The sequence below is a fragment of the Trematomus bernacchii genome, unplaced genomic scaffold (assembly GCF_902827165.1).
Source record: "Trematomus bernacchii unplaced genomic scaffold, fTreBer1.1, whole genome shotgun sequence".
NCBI lineage: Eukaryota > Metazoa > Chordata > Actinopteri > Perciformes > Nototheniidae > Trematomus > Trematomus bernacchii.
The window spans coordinates 10,256,318-10,275,847 of NW_022987477.1; the positions used below are offsets into that span (position 1 = coordinate 10,256,318).

At 41.9% G+C, this 19,530-nt stretch overlaps 1 pseudogene; it reads left to right on the top strand.

The window, feature by feature from the left end:
* LOC117498009 overlaps nucleotides 1-19,530 on the top strand; it is a 92,403-nt pseudogene that overhangs the window by 23,633 nt on the left and 49,240 nt on the right.

The window sequence follows — 19,530 nt, forward strand, 5'->3', positions numbered from 1 at the left end:
ACCTGTGTTCGAGTCCGAGTCCAAGTCCGAGTCACCCAAGGAGTGTCCGAGTCGAGTCCGAGTCCGAGTCATCATTACCTGTGTTCGAGTCCGAGTCCAAGTCCGAGTCACCTAAGAAGAGTCCAAGTCAAGTCCGAGTCACAAGTCTTCATGTATTAATCTTCGTGGATATATGTGTTTAAATGTAGCTGCTCCTCTACATTGCTTTTATCCTGTCATGTTATACTAATCTGTCTATTGAACTGCTGTGAAGCGAGTTTGGCTACAATTCTTGTAATAGGTGCTATACAAATATAAAGCTTATTACTAATATTAATATTATTATTATTATTATTATTATATATAAATAAACTATGTTTAAAATGAGTTACCTTTTAGAGAAGTGATTATATTTGTATGCCAATATTTTCCTATGGTAAAGTTTTCGTTTTGCACTTTTATTTTGATAGTAATAAGATCGGGACTCTTATTTTGAAGGAACTTTTACCGGTTAAATCGGTTTACTGATAAAGATTTAGCCCCAGAAAGCACATGGCTACTTAGCATGCAAAATGACGTCATTCTGCATGTTAAGTAGCCGTGTGCTTTCGTGTTATCGGCTGAATCTTTATTTATTGATTAGATCACGTTACTCTGATGATAGTGTTCAAGACAGCCTATATGTCTGAACTCGATGTTTAGAGTAATGTGTTACGGAGCCTTCTCTTCAATATTGTTTCCACATAGAGCATTTTGCGCTGCTCTTTTCCAATGTCGAAGCAGAATGTGTGAAAGCATACAGCACGATGCGGGGTGTGTCTCTAGACATCTTTAGACTGGAATAGCGGGGCCCAGTACGTGAACTCGCCTCGCAGCCGGTGCACACGCCAGGATAGAGGACATCAGACTCCATAGAAAACTTGCTCGAGTCCGAGTCCAAGTCGGAGGTCAATGTACAAGTCGAGTCCGAGTCATCGTGGGGGGAAAAATGCACGAGTCCGAGTCCGAGTCCAAGTCAGCGTACGCGATAATTCACGAGTCCGAGTCCGAGTCCAAGTCATCGTGTGCGAGAATTCACGAGTCCAAGTCCGAGTCGCGTCAATCAGTGCGCGAGTCCGAGTCGAGTCACGAGTCCCGAAAATCGGCACTCGAGTCCGACTCGAGTCCGAGTCCAGGACTCGAGTACTCCATCTCTGCCGTGAAGTTAGTATTTTATAAATCGCAAACATTGCGTAGAAACTGGCGTACGCCATTTTTTGAGCGTATATCCCTTTATAAATGAGGCCCCTGGTATGGATAATTTAATTTACCATAAATACCTTAAATTAGTAGGTTTTCGGCATACAGTGTTTTGAACACAAGCCTGTGTAGCTAAAATAGCTTTGAGAACATAATAATTCTTAACAAATATTGATATATTACATTTGGTAGAATGCCAGCAATCTACTTTGGTTATTGGTTATAAACGTCAAAGAAAATACTTTAATATGATGGTAAACAATTATGTGGCAGTATTCAAGAAGTAAAAAAAACGTTGTTGTTATTTAATACAGTCTCATAATCAGAAGTCATTAAAGGTGTTCACATTTAGTAAAAGAGGTGTATAATGCCAAACACACTCAAGCATGTCATAAGGTTTTTAAGAAATAATAGTTTATTTATAATTTATTCACTCTTGAATTACACAGGGATAGAACAGTGGAGTTAGAGTAAGTATTTCGCAAGTTATTTAGTACTTAAGTACTAGAGGTCAGAGGATCCAATTGCGCTCCAGGTATGCTGAGTGGAGGGTATAAAAGGAAGCAATCTCAAAAAGAGCTGGTGAAAAGTCAGGAAAGGTCAAGGGTTATTTCTGATTCACACAAAACTTGCTCCTTAGAGCACACAGATATTTAGTTGTTATCTTCTCTGTGGGAAACCGAGAGTAGGGGTGGATAAATAAAAACCTCTACCTCCCCACATGTAAAGTGGACTTTACATTTCCTAGCAGTTTTATAGTCGCCCCCCATTTTATTTGACATGTTATATCAATTAAACTTTTCAGGGCAGGTCCATTTAATGTGATTTGCAACATCATCTCTACCATGTGCAAATGTGCACAGGTAGACATTCAAGTCAAATAAATCATATAGAGATATTTACACTCCCAAGGTTCGTCATAAACCATTTCTTACTGTCATAATGTCTGCAGGCTCACAGGTCTACTTGCGGAGAGAACTGGTCTGCCAGGGTGACACTATCAAGCTTCGTTATGGAGAGAAACCAGAGGACAGTCCTTACCTATGGGCCCATATGAAGACATACACAGAGATTACAGCCAGAGTCTTCTCAGGTCTATGCCTGGTCAACTGTCTGTCCACCCCTCTGCATGTTTCTGAGGTACTCTCTAACTTCTCTTTGTATTTCAGTGCAAGTAGAGCTGGCTTATCATGGTATTCCTGAGCATATACTTTTCAAGCTGTTTAATGTAACATGTCTTGTTTTGTTAAAAGCAATCATGGTGTACATATTTCATCTTTGAATCCAATATCATTGCTACTCCTTCTGCCCTCCCCTTCTTCATTAAGAGAGTATCCAATACTTGGTTTCTGAATTACCTGACCTATTAAATTAATTTAAATCGCATCTCTGCCAATTTCCAAGCATCTCAGTGCCAGCGCTGGAACTTGCTGGAACTCCTCACTTTATGCACTTCCCAAACTGGAGGTTTCCAGAGCTGCCCAAAAACCAGCAAAGCCTCACCCCAAGCAGCCCCCCAAAAACACAGAAGAATTAGATGGTCATTTACCAAATTAAGAAAAACAACAAAGAACATCCATATTTAGTGATCAATATGACCCAGACAAGTGATTTCCTCTGGAATTGGAATTGGTTAAATACATATTATGAGTATCTCTGATGGCTTGTACACATTTGATCTAATCCCAAACTGGTATTATGAGTTTGTAAGGAAACACACATTAAGCCATGGTCAATATACTGCAGATTAATTGCTGTGTCCATTATGTGTTGTTCCTTTTAGGCGATGCTTTCAGCAGCCAGATCCATCAAGCCTAACCTATATGTGATAGCTGATATCTCTACCAGCAGTCAGCATATTGACAATGTCTATGTAACACGCCTGGGAATCACAAGTTTGGTGCGAGGTACTGACAATCTTTGCAACTTATTATTGTTATTTCTCTTCCTCGTGTTTTCACTCCTCTGTTTCTCTATCAACCTGATTTTTCTTTCTGATCTAAACTATATGCCCACCTTTGCATGGTGTGGGGTTAACTTTGTTGTCTGTGTATTAGTTCTATAGCAATACTTGCAAACAGATTAATAAAATGTATGCACATTTGTATTTAAATTCAAGGCCTACCTTCATATCTTTTTACTAGGGATGTACCAAATAGTTTGTAACCAAATAACTTTCTATTAAAAGTCGACTTAGTCACCATGACATCCCCCATTCGTTTGTGGTCCATGGTTTTAGAGTTGAGTAGATATCTTGGTTTTCAGCCATCGCCGTGATCATGAGTTTAGTTTTTTTTGCATCCAGAAGTAACACAAGAGTTTCAAGTTGCTTACAAACACATTCTTTATATGATATTTCAGATTTTAAAATGAACAATTTTTTTTACAAAAACATAATGCTCTTTTAATTATTTGGTATTTTTAACTTTTTGCCATGATTACGCTCTCCTAGGTGAACCACTGGTGTGCACTACATTATATCCTGCAGTATTAAAGAAGACTTGAATCTAGAGCTTGAGACCATAAAGGCTAAAATGTTTACTTTGTTAAATCGAGTAATTTCTTATAAACTTAAATACAACCAGGCCAATGAGAATGCAAGTTAAAGGGATTTGCTCCACAATTCAGAGGTTGCCTCTTGTTCATAATGTTGACTTTGTCAATCAAATGTCAACATCTTTGACAAAAAAAACATGTTTTTTGCATGTCTATGAAGCAGATAACGATCAGTCAACACTGGTATAATAAGTGTATATTTGATCAATTAGATGACAGTGGTGGCTGTGTAGGATTCTTTCCAACTCTGTACTCAAAACCATTTTTTTCTAATAATTCCAGAGCAACGTCCAAAAGTTTAACGTCCAAAAGTGAAAATGTATTTGAATAAATAGTTGTAATTTTTCAAAAATTCACAACAGATTTGTAACTAACTAAATATCCACCTTTATTTGCGTCTAAATACTTATGTTATATATAAAATATCTCAAGTCAGCCGTCTTGGAAAGTACAATTTAGTGGAAGCGTTGTGCAAGTTACATGTTGCAACTGTCACTGCATCTTTCTTCGGTTTGCATAAATCACACAGTAGTTTGGTAGGATGAGATTATTCAAGCCTTCAGGGACATCTGTGTTTTTTTTATTAGTGGCCATAGTCAGATAATTAGGTTATGAGACCACTCATAAAGATGTTATAGTTAAACAAAATATAACTGTTAAATGTAAGAGGAGAAAAAAAAGATTCCTTACTGTACTGCACATTCAAAAAATCGTTATATTTGAAAAATATCAAAAATGTGAATTATCGCAACCTGAACCATTAGGTTAGACATTTAATGCCTCTAACTCACTTTATTAATTAACCAGTAACCATACCAATACTGGAATGAAATAGCATTAAACAGCATTTTATTCAGGTGGCATGTTGCAGTACTACTTGGTGATTGCACGTTCTACATAGTGAGTGTTTTAATCATTACTCTCCATGCTGATGTGATTTATAGTAGCTTCTCTTCCCTTTGTTAGATGATGTAGGTTCCTCAGAGAGGCAGGAGGATTGGGGTTATCAGTCCTGGTTTGGCAAGGAGCCAGTAGGTGCCTTCTCCCAGCCCAGCCATCGGCCTCTGATCCCAGCTGTTACTCATACAATGTTCATGGACAGAAGCCCCAACCATCACAGCCCCATCCAGGTCTGCTCATTTCAAATATAAACAATTCTTCCAAATATTATTCTCCTGCTAACTGAAATGTTTGCTACTGCCACTGCTAAATCTACTGCTATGGCAACACACTCTCACTCCCTAAACGTCCAGGAGCGACGCTTGGTCAGGGTCCCTCCTGGACATTAATTCTTTGCCAGGCACTTCTGTATTTGCTGAAAATAATCTCAAGATGTCTGTAGACAGCAGCCGAGGCTCCTTCAGCTTCATAAACGGACGCAAAGAGCTTTCAACTGATTGCAATGTATTCCCATCGGTGGCGGTATTTGACGCTCATGGAAGCACCGCATCCGTTTTTGTCGGCGGCTGTTTAAAGGCAATGTGAGCGTCCATTCCCATTGGATAACGGAGGATTTTACACCCGGAAGTAACTATTCTCCTTACTGTCGATTGATTTTACAGTGATATCTGCACTACTCATCAACTCAAAAACACCAGATTATCCTTGTTAATTACACAACATTGATTGGTTTAAATTGTGTGCAATGCTTTTGTGTTTTTCCCCTTCGATTCGGAGAAACAAATATTTTTTCGGAGTTTAGGATGGCAGAAGACACTACACTACCCAGAATCCTCAGCTATCGTTTAGGACTACACCATGTGCTTTGTTTGACAAACCCTGTGATTAGTTCTCAAGCTCTGTGATTGGTTGACCTCCAACTGCATTCCATATGAAAAAAAACGTTTCGTAAAAGATAAAATCATACTTTATTCAGCAGTGCTTGCTTTACTCTTTGAAAGTCATCACATGAATGCATTGTAATAAATGGTTCGGCTGTATTAAATATTACACATCTGTCGTAGTTCTTTATTTATCTACAGAGATCGGGCCTCAGAATAGACCGGAAACTATTCTTTTACCGTTCTGTTTTAATTTCACAATAAAGTTAGTAGTAATATTTTGTTTTGATATTATTGTTTTTTATTAACTACTAGACCGCTGGGTCATGTTAAGACCATCTTTTCTGTGTTGCTGTGGGTTTTTTTTCCATCGCTTTTGTGTTACAAATATCAAAACAATAACAAAATATATCCGTCGTAAACCAAACCGGAAACAGCAGTATATTTTATTTTGTTAACACTGTAAACTTGACAGCTTTTTAGCCCAAACCACCTACTGGTTAAAGCACGTTATTACACGTTTAGAGTAATTACAATGCAGGTAGATTGTGTTGCTTTTTAATGACTGTTTAAAATGCCTTTTTCTTAAAGGAGAGGTGTCATGGCCATTTCCACTGATCATAATTCCATTGTTGAGGTATACTAAAATAGATTTATACTGTGCATTTTTCCAAACTCACATTGGTTTCGCATACAGCATCTCTGTAAACTACTTGTATTCACTGAATTTCACTCTCTGCCTTTAACGGCTCGTTGTAGCTCCAAAAGCTCCAGCCCCCACCCTCCCTGTGAGCACAGTGTGCTCTGATTGGTCGGGACGTTGTGAATCGCGCTGAGCTCCGTGGAGGTGTTGTTTCCTTGTTTAGCATACATAGCGAAACACAGCCAAACTCATCCTGAGCACACACAAACTCACAGTCGAAGTAAAAACAATAAGTGTGGCTTGATATTGAGTAAGAAAAAGGTTGATAAACTCTGTGAGAATGGGTCTGCAGAGAGAATTTCACCGCGATCCCAACTGTCTGTTATCAGCCTGCAGCCAGGGAGGAGAAATCAGCAGAGCTGCCTGTGTGTGATGAAGTCCGTGGATTGGTCAATTTGGACCAATCAGCGGGGGCTTAACGTAACGGGCGCGGACGTAATGTAACGGCTCCACGGATTGGTCCATTTCGTTCCGGGTACGGCATGACATCATGCCGTACCCGGAAGAATCAAATGGACAATGACGTATCTCCAACGAGGCGTTTTGGGGAGGTATTTTCTGTGTTAGAGTTTTACTCGCTACAGGGTGTACTTTGAGGGTTTTGACTCTGCACACCGTTTACATGCATAAAAACCTTCATAACACACAAGGGGACGGGTAATAACCGGAAAAGCATGACACCTCTCCTTTAATGTCTTTCATTTTTGTAAATGTGTTATATTTTATGAAAACATTTAAATATTAAGAGTATATACAAAACAGGAGGAAAGTAGAAGGTCAATGATAGAAATATAGAATAGAAAATATCAAGAAGATACTGTAAATGGTATCTAGAATAAAACAGTTTAGTGCCGGATGTACAAAGATATTAATAGGAGGATGTGCAAAACAGACAAACTAATTAGGCTTTATTTAAACATTAAATAATACTTTAGGTTAAGGTCTTCTTTTAAATACATGTAAGCAAAAAGCTTTGAGGGTATCTATATTAAGCCTGACAAAGTACTTAACGTTTAATATATTGCATGGTTTGTTTTGGGACTTGACAATCAACTTTCCTGCAATGTTAACTATGTTGAAGCACTTATTTTAACCGATATTATAAATATTTATTATACTCTTATAAGATGTATGTAGATAGAATAAGAAATGTGCAGAATATGACAGTTTAATGGTGGAGGTACACACATATTGATAGATCTCTTATTGAGGAACCTATGACCCAAGTTTGTCATCATTGCATAACTACACCGTAGTTGTGTATATATTTCAATAAACCTTTGAAAATCTTGAAATCTTGACAGGGATGTGCAAAATAGCCATTATATACAGTTTTTGATGAACAATTAGAGAATAGCGAGTAATGAATATGCTTTATAGGGATCTGTAGATACATTTTTTGTCTTCTCAAGCAACAACTATCAAATATCTTGCCTGATTGTTTGCACTTGACAATCACCTTCACTGAATTTTACTCAGGTGTAACTAAAGTCTGATTTAAGGGTTGTTTATATTTCACATCATTAATCCAAATCTGTAAAGTAGCTAAAATAAATGTAGTAAAATTACCAGGTTAACCTTAAAGAAAGCCCTCAGGATTATAAAAGACCCCCATCACCCCAGCCACAAACTGTTCTGTCTGCTGCCGTCTGGCAGGCGGTACCGCAGCATCCGGAGGGGTAGGACACGTTCGAGTCTTGATTTGGATAGTGTGCCGTCGATGGGTTTCATTCCATTTCAAAGTGCTGTTTGACGCATTGTAAACTTCGCGCACTGCCACTCCAACATCCAATCACAGAGCTTGAGAACTAATCATGGGGTTTGTCAAACAAAGCACATGGTGTAGTCCCAAACGATAGCTGAGGATTCTGGGTAGTGTTAGTGTCTTCTGCCATCCTAAATTCCGAAAAAATATTTGTTTCTCCGAATCGAAGGGGAAAAACACAAAAGCATTGCACACAATTTAAACCAATCAATGTTGTGTAATTAACAAGGATAATCTGGTGTTTTTGAGTTGATGAGTAGTACAGATATCACTGTAAAATCAATCGACAGTAAGGAGTATAGTTACTTCCGGGTGTAAAATCCTCCGTTATCCAATGGGAATGGATTCCATGGATCACATTGCCTTTAACCTGTTCCACTCTGAGCCTGTTTTTCAGGTCTCAGGCTCGAAAATGACATTCCCAGAACAAATGACCATATCTTCCCTTCTAAAAGGGTTAAATTAATAATCTTTTTTCTCAAAGTAATGATAAACCTGTGAGTTGGATGTAGAAGTGTCAGAATCAATATAAATGTTTTTTATTTTAAAGAAAATTCAGATTTTACATAGTAAAAAACTGTAAATTATAGTGTCCGTCCAAAAATTATTTTTTACAGATAGTGAAAACTACCCTTGGATGATGGGTTAGTAGACTAAAAGCTTTAGGAATCCAAAGTACAACATATAATAAGTACCCTGTATCAAGATTGATGCAAAACAAGTGAAATCTGACCTTTTTAGAGAGATTTAGCCAAAAACTGGGCCATCTGGGGTCATTTGGGTGGATTTGACCTATCTCTGGCCCCCCTTGCTCGATTTGGTTGGTTGACATACCCTTGTGACCGTTAGAGCCAATAGAATCGAAGGGGGAGGACAACACCCACACAAGCTGTAAAGAAAAAATGTGGGCGCTTCGCGTGTGGAAAACGAAACCAAACTGGAGGAATGTCTCCTTCTGGAGTTTGGAAACTAAAACGCAGTTGTATTGCTTATGGATTATCAGAAATAATTTCAAAGAAGGCACAGACACATAGGATGAACCTATGGATTAACTGCAGCATCGTTTTTTTATCGTTTTAATGCCATTGAAGACCACTTTTGACCAAGGTAAGCCATATTTACGTGTTTAGCTTCTTAGCTCCACATGTGATGATGTACGCTTTCGTTGATAGCGTCGCGAATGTTTATCACTGAGTGTTGAGGTGGGCACCGGTAGATTCAGTGTCTCCAGGACACCAAAAACGAGTGGTTGGCTGTGCATCTAGGATAAGTAATAAGGGAGTTATGAGTGAGTTTAAGTGCCTTTGTAGGTCCCGTTTTTTCGATCGAGGCTAATTCAGAGGCTGAGTGCTAGCATTGTGGGGTTTTTTTGAAAAAAAAAATTAAAAAGATCAGTTAGCTGAGTTTCTTCCCGTTACATGGATATAACACATTCATAGTTTTATTCAATATTAAGATTCCTTAGACGTTGTTTCCTGCAAATGACGCGTTTATCCGCCCGGTACCGGGGGGAAGGTGTGAAACAGGTTAAATGCCGCCGACATGGACTGATGCGGTGCTTCCCTGACCGTCAAATACCGCCGCCGATGGGAATACATTAGCCGCGTTCACACCGGAGTACTTTTCACCGTACTTTTCGCGTTTAGTTCCGTTAGTACCCCTTATGTCGCGTTCACACCAAAAAGAGCACTTAATCTCGGGAACTTTTACCCCCATTTTTAGTGCCTGCTGAGAGATCGTACTTTCCTGCCCCAGTTCTGGTTGGCTGGGCGAATTGCAAACCACGCCCGTACAACTCTGAAATGTTTTGTAGAGCCGCCATTTTATTATCCTCGCATTAGCATTATTAGCATTAGCATTCGCCCAGCGCACAAACGCAGAGAGACTAACTTATGGCAAAACAAAACATGGGAGCGGTGGAGATGAGGAGGTGTCGGCGTTCTGGCGATTTACTCGGAAGGCTTCAGTAGAAGCTGCTGGGACTCCCAGCCAGTCCCCAACTCCGGGGCCTTCCGGCCAGGGACTCCGGGTGGCAGTATACGCCGTGAAGTTGTTTGCTGCCTGCCAGTAAACCCAAAGCAGAAGAAGACGAAGTGACGTCAGCGGCTCATTTGCGTAATCTTCCCTCAGGGAAAAGTACTCCGGTGTGAACGCGATCTGTACTAAATGCCCTGGGGTCATAAGTGCCGGGGCTCTGAGTGCCGGCACTAAATACGGCAAAGTACTTGGTGTGAACGCGGCTATTGCAATCAGTTGAAAGCTCTTTGCGTCCGTTTATGAAGCTGAAGGAGCCTCGGCGCGTCCCAACTGCACGGGACCCTGACCAAGCGTCGCTCCTGGACGTTTAGGGAGTGAGAGTGTGTTGGCTTTGGGGACAGCTTGCCAGGCAATAATCAAGAAAAAGTAGCTAAGACTGGTACTATTATTACCCTATTATTACAGTGGCAAGAACATTCGGTCTGATCTTCATCTGAGTTACAATAATCAACAAACACAATTCGTTTTTAATAATAGCACACACATTTTTGTTTTGTTCTTGTCCATATTAAAATAATAATAATAACTGAAGCTCAGTTTAAGTTGAGTGGTGCAGCAAGACAATGACTATAAACATGGAAGTAAATGTAAAAGAGAATGGGTTAGTACAAAAGAAATCTGCCTTTTAGGGTGGCCAAGTCAAAGCCCAGACCTTATCCCAATAGAAATGCTGTGGAACGGCCTCAAGAGAGACGTTAACACCAGAAATCCTAAGAATATGACTGAGCTGAAGCAGGTTAACCCTATAGCTACCGGAAGCGCTTGTTAGAGACTATTGCTGCAAAATAAGTCTTGACCGGTTATAAAAATCTTAGGGTCCACTTTTTTTCCCGCCAGCAATGAGAATGAGAAATGAATGAGTGTGTTAAATAAAGACATGAAATATTAAACATTTAGTTTGTTTTCAGATTAAGCTCATTGTTAAGGAATAATTCTTCTAGATATCTAACCTTTTGCTCTGTGACGTTTTATGATCTACTCTGACGTCTGTTATCTCCTTTAAGGAAAGGCATTGGTGCCATATGTGTTGTTGTTACCAGTTTGTGACCGGTCAACTTGTCTGGCACGAATGGTAATTGTTGTGAGAACGCTGAGGCACTTCTTTATCAGTGTTTGTGGACTCTAAGGTGTGAAATATTTGAGGCCATAAGTGTCGGACACAAGTGATTCAGTGTTCCCAGCTGTTTAGTCTACTCCTTCAGAGATGTTGATTACTCTCTGTGAACCAGTTAAAAGGTCTAACATAGAGAGAGGCTCTTCAGAATTGACGTGGCAACTCTCCCGTGAAGTCAGACCCTCTGACTCGTGATTTGTGATGTGAATCCTCCGGCCGATACTCTGAATAAACCCATCAGTGTTTGACATCAAAGCTCCAGCTCTATCCCGTGTCTCCTTCCTGAGTCGGTGACTCCCACTGCATTGCTACACAGAAGTTTCCCCCACACTCATTGTGTCTTGAATTGTGACTCAGGTCACGACCAGTTTGTGAATTAAACAGGACATTTCAAAGGGTTAACATACTTTTTCTTGCCATTGTATGATTGAAAGTACAAACACATTCCATAATCTGATAGGATGATTGGTGGTTCAAATGTATCAAAGCATGAACATAACATATAGATAGATTTTGAAGTATTTTATTGCTGCTATTGTTGGAGTAGAACACTTTTCTGGTGGCTGAATAGCCCCCCTCTCCGCGCCGTTCGTTGGATGAGGCTGGATCTCTATTAAATTAAGAAAGGAATTGAAAACACCGGAATCAAAGTTATAACAAATTATCTGAGTTTACTTCTAGTAGGAAACCAAACACATATACAAGTTATACAGAGTACTCGAGCACTCCGGACTTTCAGGTTTGTGATGCGATGCGGATAAATGCGTCGGGATCAAACCACTCATCAAACCAAAAAGAAATTGGACTTCAGGTTTGTGATGCGATGCGGACACAGACATCAGGATCAAACCAACTCACCAAACCCAAAAGCGACCTCACATACAAAAGCATCAGTATTCATATCTATTTTTGGGGCGGAGATCAATAGACTCTTCCTTCCCATTTTTCTCCCAAGCGAATTAGAGAGCCCCTGGGGAGGAGCTGTGTAAGCTGATCACCTCCCCCAAGTGCCCTGACTGGCTGGATTCGCTTCTGGCCGAGGTCAATAGTTCTCACCAGGACTTGAAATTCCAAAGTCCCCTAAGGTCAAAAGTCAACCTCTATCTTCGATTCGAATCTTAACTCTATTCCTTTCCATGGGGTTTTTTCCCATAAACTATCCTCCTTCAGACATTTAAACTTTTCCTCACCTATTTAACGATGTCTTTAACGACTTAAGGACAACATCTGGCTTTTAGGGATGATAAGAAGCGATGTTGGTGTGTTGGAACACAGAATCTCTGGATCAGTGAGTTTGAAAGTAAGAATAACATTCCTATTCTAAGTGACTTATCAAAACCCGTTTGTGATTACCTAAAACAGTTCAAACAATACATGTTCACTAAAATACAGTGTAGAATCATATCTTTTTACTTCACTATGTAACCTTTTGTGCACCAAGCTGAAATGAAACATATTAAATATGAGTATAGGTATTTATTTGCATGAACAGGCACAATTATCAGTGAATGCTTTTCACTTAATAATATATTTAAAAAAACTAATCAGGATTTACTAAAATAATGTCAAAAAGTGGGATATGTTGAGTTATTTAATTGTTTATTTTAACCATATCAGGCACTGTTGACCTGTTGTGTTCTTTCAGGAGAGTTCAGTCTACGATTTCTTGCCCAGATCAACCCTGGTTTCTATGGCCTGCTGTGCAACAGGGAGCACCAGAGAATATGATCAGCTGCTTCCTCAACAGGTAAGATAAAATCTGTGTGAAGTACCAGAAACTGTAACTGTAAGTGATTTGAAAAGTGTAAATTTACTGCATTTAAATATCACTCTTCTAGTCTCCCAATGCTGAAAGTGCTTTACAATACCAGCCAACCTTCATCCATTCACACACACTGATGGTAGATGCTATCATACATACAAGATGCCAACATACTAGGGATGTGCATCTCCATCACTGAGGCCGATGCGATGCGCATCTCGATACATTGCCAACGATACGATACATTAACGATACATTTGAAGCACCGGGCGATGTGATACGATACGATTCACCCCTGTTGCGATACAGATGTTCGGTACGACAGAGTATTTAGTTGTATTCCTTATGCAGCATATCATAAATTAACAAAAAAGTGCTTCACATATTTGGTTCCCTCTACTAGTACTGCACATTATGCTGTTTCTTCTTTACCTTAAAAACACTTGGACCTTTCACAAACAGGCCTTTTCAGTGGTGTGGTTTCTATATGAACAATAAAGAATACAAATAACCTTTCACAAACAGGTATTTCATAACTGCTTACAATTGTAAGGAAGACATTGAAACTATGATTGGTCACAGTCTGCTGTAAACGAAACACCACTCTCACTGACATAACACCTCACTTATGGCGCATTTCCACCATGGCGCGGAGCGCGGTTTAAGCGTGCCGTGTCGTGCCGTGCACGTTTTTGTTTGCGCTTCCACTAGGCCTAGTTACGGCCCGGCCCGGCCCGGGGCCACTTTTTCACCTCTTTTCTGGCCCGACAAAATTGTGGTTCTATCGGGGCCAACAAACAGGGCTGAGTCGGGCTGAGTATGCTAAACTAGAGAGAGGATCGCTGGCAAGGGGGCTACAACTACAACAAGATGGACATATTTGACCGTGATTTAATTGTAATACACGTTTCAAAATGATGCCGAAGTAACAACATACTGATACCGGTTAGTAAAAACTATGAATTAATGCTTTGGCAAGTTTGCAGACAGACGGCAGGCGAAAAACCTTTTAAAATGCGTGTTTTCTAGATGGAGATTGGCTAAGCTAACGCAGTATATGCTCCGACCATCCACACTCACAACAACGGCCTATACAGACATAAATAAAGCAGCGACTGTATTCACTATGACACAGGCAATCTGTGGTGTGTACTTGTTTAACTTTTGTCGAGTTTCTGAACATATATAAGGAGCTGTGAGCTCTGAGTGCTAACAGCTAACGGCTGTGTTGTTTTTCTGGGGTTCTCATTGAAGATGACGTCACGGCTCCGCCTACACTGCGTTACTATAGTAACTACCCCAGTTCCTAAACTGTAATGGAAGCGCAGCATGAAGTGAGCCGGCCCTGTTAAGGCCCAACGCGGCCAAGCAGTACCGAGCGTGGCCGAGGCCAACCGTGTGGTGGAAATGCGCCATTAGTGATTTAACTCATATGTCTTACTTTCAGGTTTTTCTTTTCAGCCGCAGACCCCATGTCGCCTCTTTATGTGCGTCGCTAAGTTCCTCGTACTACTTGTGTACTTTAAAGCGGCACAGCATCGTTTACAATTTGCGAGCGATTTTTTCAAGTCTTTCTTGAAAAATTTGAAGTGTTGCCAAACGTTTGATTCGTAGGTATTTTTCGGTGCGCTGTGTTTCTCTTTCTCCTCGACTTCCGTGTTTGTTAACTGAGACTCTCGGCCTCCGTAGTGGCGAAGTAAAGATCAAAGATCGTCTCTGCTGTGTGCTGACAGGATGAGAGGATATTATATGAATGAATCGTTTTTTTTTACCGATGCAAAGACGCTACAATCGATGCATCGCGCGAGTTCAACCCAAACTGTAGCCGATGTGCACACTTTCAACCGGTGCACTCACATTTTGAACGTTTGAGCCGGTGCATCTATCAGTTATGTCAAGATATACCTTGGTCCTGTCTACAACTACCATTGAAGAAAAGTAGCCTTCTGATCTGTTCTGATTGCTGTTCAGGGATTGACCTTGACTGTTTGTACTTTGAGAGACGGAGGGAGATGGACTGGCGCTGCTTGTTCGCCGCTTTCTCCTTTCTAGCTCTAGCTCCAATTTAAGTTGTTTTGTTTTGTTGGTTTTCCTTTTCGTTGTTGTTGTTAGATGTTACCTTTACCTTACTAACTTATATATTTAGCTGACTGTATCTCTGCCTCTACCAAAATACAAACCGTGTTTTGGATAACGGCCCCTACCTGTTGCTCACCTTCCACTGCTATCGACAGCTCCCGGATAGCAAACGCTAGCTGGCTAACTGGCAGCCTATTCGGTCTCCAACGAGCTAGTCAGCTCCCTGCTGTGAGCTCCCGGTTACTATTGGCCCAAATTCTTCCATCACTGTTCACCATCGCTACTGTGAAATATCTCCTGGACAGCCTTTCAGCTATCCCGGTGCGGTTAGCCCAAGGACAGCTGCCTCCACAGCTAGCCGTCGAACAGCCTGCTGACTAACCTGCCGACTAACCTGCTTTGACACAGACTGCTACTCCCAGGTTCTTCTGCTCCTGCCATGCTATGAATCACCATCTCATTCTGCCAAACAGTTTTCAAGCTCTGTCTATGGCTAACGGCTAGCTCCAGGCGAGAACCTGCGGTATGTTGTCAAAGTATTCCATCCCGCAACTGCTGAGTCTCAACAACTACACAACCCCAACATGCATCTCAGCCATTAAATAACTTGGAATACTACGCCGACCGCATTACATCCACAGAGGCTCTCGTAGAAAGTTTGTTTACAACCAACCGTGCCCGCCTGTATCATCCATTCCTTCCATCTGGACCACTGTCGCACGTCTGCCGCGTCATCACAGCGCTGACGCTCTCGGTGTAAATAGCACGGGAAATAACGCGAGACTGCTACACACTGAGCTGTGCGGAAAACGTGGAGTGGATTCCAGTTTACTCCGGACCCTACAGAAACCCACCATTTCATCTACAGTCAAAATATAACTGTTTAATGCACAATCCCTTACAAACAAATCGGCATTTATACAAGACCACATCATGGACAAGGGAATAGACTTTATGTGCCTCACGGAAACGTGGCAACAGCCAGAGGTTTACTCTGCCCTAAATGAAGTCTGTCCCCCTGGCTACAGCTACCTGGAAAAAGCTTGCAGCACTGGTCGTGGTGGCGGCTTAGCAATAATACATAGAAATGAACTGGAATTGTCCCCCCTGCCTCTGCCTGTACTATCCTCATTTGAATGCTTTGGATTTAAATGTAAACCCCCCCTCCCACTGACAATACTTCTCATCTACCGGCCACCCAAACCCAACTGATTGATTGATTGATTGATTGATTGATTGAAAAGTTTATTAACAGCTTGTATATTGGGTACAGTACAGTACAGCTCAAAACATACAATTGTTAAGGGGATGCAGACCAGAGAAAGACTTTCGTCTTGTTTACATCAGGGTCCCCCATTTCCAATTCATCATATCATTTAAGACATATAAGACATATTTGACATACAGATGGCTTATTTACAATTTACATACAGGTGGTTTTTTACATACAGATGGCTTATTTACAATTTTCATTTTAGATTTCGTTCTAATACATCCTAACCGGACATTTAAGACATACCAAGTCTACAGATATACAGTTAGTAACAGAGTCTAAAATGCGAGTATATACATAGATGGGGGGGGGAAGCTGTCCATTGTACGACAGGTTGAGATTTGTACCATTACCGGGGCCAGTTTTGCAATGCTTTCCCCCGAAGGTGCTCTTTAAGAGAGGTTTTGAAGGTAAGTATAGTTTTACTTTCCTTTACAGTTGTGGGAAGAGCGTTCCACCTTGATGTGGCATAATTGCGAAACGTGTATTCCCCTTTTTTTGTGCCAAATCTGGGTTTTACATGATTTGTGGAGCTCCCTCTGGTGTTATGATCATGGTATTCCTTGACCTTTGGGAAGAATTTTGACATGTACATGGGTACCATAGAGGTGTAGTGGATCTTGTAGACCAGGCCCATTGCAAGTAGCTGTACTCTGTCGTCTACTCTAAGCCATCCTAGGTTGTCAAAGTGGGCAGAGGTGAGGTGGGTTCTAGATGAAAGGTCAAGCAGTAGTCTGACCAGTTTATTTTGCGATGTTTGAAGTTTTATTTTTAGCGCCTTGGAGGTGCTATGGTACCATGACGTGCAAGCATAGTCATAGTACCCTTGAATGAGTGCTCCTGCCAGAGTTTTCAGGGTGTTTTTTGTTTACCAGAGAGGAGATCCGGTATAGGAATCTAGTTCTTTGATTGACTTTTTTTATTACATTGGATGCCATTTTGTCACAGGAGAGGTTTGCCTCAAGAATAGATCCTAGGTATGTAATTTCCTTCTTACTTGTGACAATAATGTCACCCACTGCAACTGAGAAGTCGTCGGATTTGCTGAGATTATGTTTCGAACCGAAGAGAATGGACTCTGTTTTACCCAGGTGTAATGATAATTTATTATCGGCGAGCCAGGTGCAGATTCTGCCGAGCTCGGAGCTGAGGGTTTTTTCAACCTGCAATCTGCTCCTGTCAGAGACCAGCAGGGCTGAGTCGTCCGCGAACAGGAACAAGTTGCAGTCACATGCTGATGACATGTCATTTGCATAAATTAGGAACAGTAACGGACCTAATATGCTTCCTTGTGGAACACCACAGCTCACTGGGAGGGGGGGGGGACAGAGTACCGTTTACCTCCACCATCTGTTCTCTCCCCTCCAGGTAGGATTGCATCCAGCTCACCGATAGTTTATCAAAACCAATTGCTTTTAGCTTGTCAATCAGAATGGGGTGATTGACAGTGTCGAAAGCCTTTTGTAGGTCCAGCATCACCATGCCGCAGTATTTACCCTCGTCCACCTCTTGTTTGATGTGGTCGTTCAAATAAAGAAGGCATGTGTCAGTGGAGTGGGATGTTCTAAAGCCAGATTGAAATTCATAGATTAGTTTCTTTTCTGCGAGGTACTTTTCGACCTGTTCATATACTATTTTTTCCATGACTTTCGAGATGGAGGTAAGTATAGAAACAGGGCGGTAGTTGCCTGGGTCCAATTTGCTGCCCTTTTTGTGCAGGGGGGTTACTCTTGCAATTTTGAAGTCTTTGGGTACTTTTCCCTGTTTTATGGAGAGGTTAATTATGTGTTAACTCAGCTTTCATCCCAGAGATGCACGACCTTCTCCTACGAAACCATGACGTCGGATCTCCAGCATCTCTCCACAATAACTCCTACATCAGTCAATTAATCTGTGGACGTTTACAATAAATCAGTCTCCTGGATCTCCACGCCCCTGTCAAAACCACAACAGTCACTTTCTCACGCTCAGCCCCCTGGTACACCTGCTGTGAGGATTTGCAGTATCTCCCTCCTTCTTCTCTTTGTTTTGTGTTTGTTATTGTCTGTCTGTCTGTGTGTTTGTCTCCCTGGTTGGGCGTGGCTGACCCACTTCTGTTTCCCGCCAACTCACCTCCTCAGCTGTGGCTCATCATCTGGATTACACTAATCACCTTCACCTGCATATATACCCGGGTCCTCCATCCAGTATTCACCAGTTCGTCGTTTCACCACGCTGTATCCATCTGCCTACTCCTCTGCCTGCCACGTCCAGCCTCCGACTCCTCGTCTGAGTTCCCTCCGTGCTTCCACGCACACCAGCTCGATCCTGACTACTCTCGTCGGCTCAGGATCCCCGGCTCGCCTGGCCGGTGTTCCCTCCGTGCTTCCACGCACACCAGCTCGATCCTGACTACATTCGCCAGCTCTGGATCCCCGGCTCTCCTCGTCGGTGTTTCCTCCGTGCTTCCACGCACACCAGCTCGATCCTGACTACATTCGCCAGCTCTGGATCCCCGGCTCTCCTCGTCGGTGTTTCCTCCGTGCTTCCACGCACAACAGCTCAAGCCTGTAACCCTCGTCAGCTCTGGATCCCCGGCTCACCTCGCCGGTGTTCCCTCCGTGCATCTCCGCACCTCCGGTGGTGACTAAACTCTGGCCCGGATTTAGTGGACATTTAATTCCTCAGTTATTTTCCGAAGGGTTTTCAGGTTTAATAAACCTTGTTACCAACTAAGCTCTGTGTCCTTTTCCTGGTGTCTAGCATTTGGAGTTCAGTCCTGTAGGCTCGTGAGAGCGTAACACCTGCGAGCTGAGGAAAATGAAGACAGCGGGGCGTGTCCTCGAGCGGCGCCTCAAGGCTTCAGGACTCTCTGTTCACAGACAGGCATACCGGGATTACCAAAAGGCCAACGCAAAGTCCCTCAGAGACACACGGTAAAAATTCTACTCCACTATCATCAACAATAGCCCTGGCAACTCCAAGCAACACCACAGAGGAGCAGTGTGATGATTTCATCACATTCTTTAGAAAAAAAGTAGAGACCATCCACTCTCTCCTCTCAAACTCCGCTGCTCTGCCAGTCCAGACCGTCAACCCCCAGCACGGACCTACCCAGCCTCTTTGCTGCTTCACTGACATCTCGCAGCATGAAGTTGAGGCCATCATCAAAAAGATGAAAGCTTCCACCTGTGCCCTGGACCCCTTTCCCACAGCCTTGGTTAAATCTAACATTGGTGCCATACATCTGCCACTCCATCCAG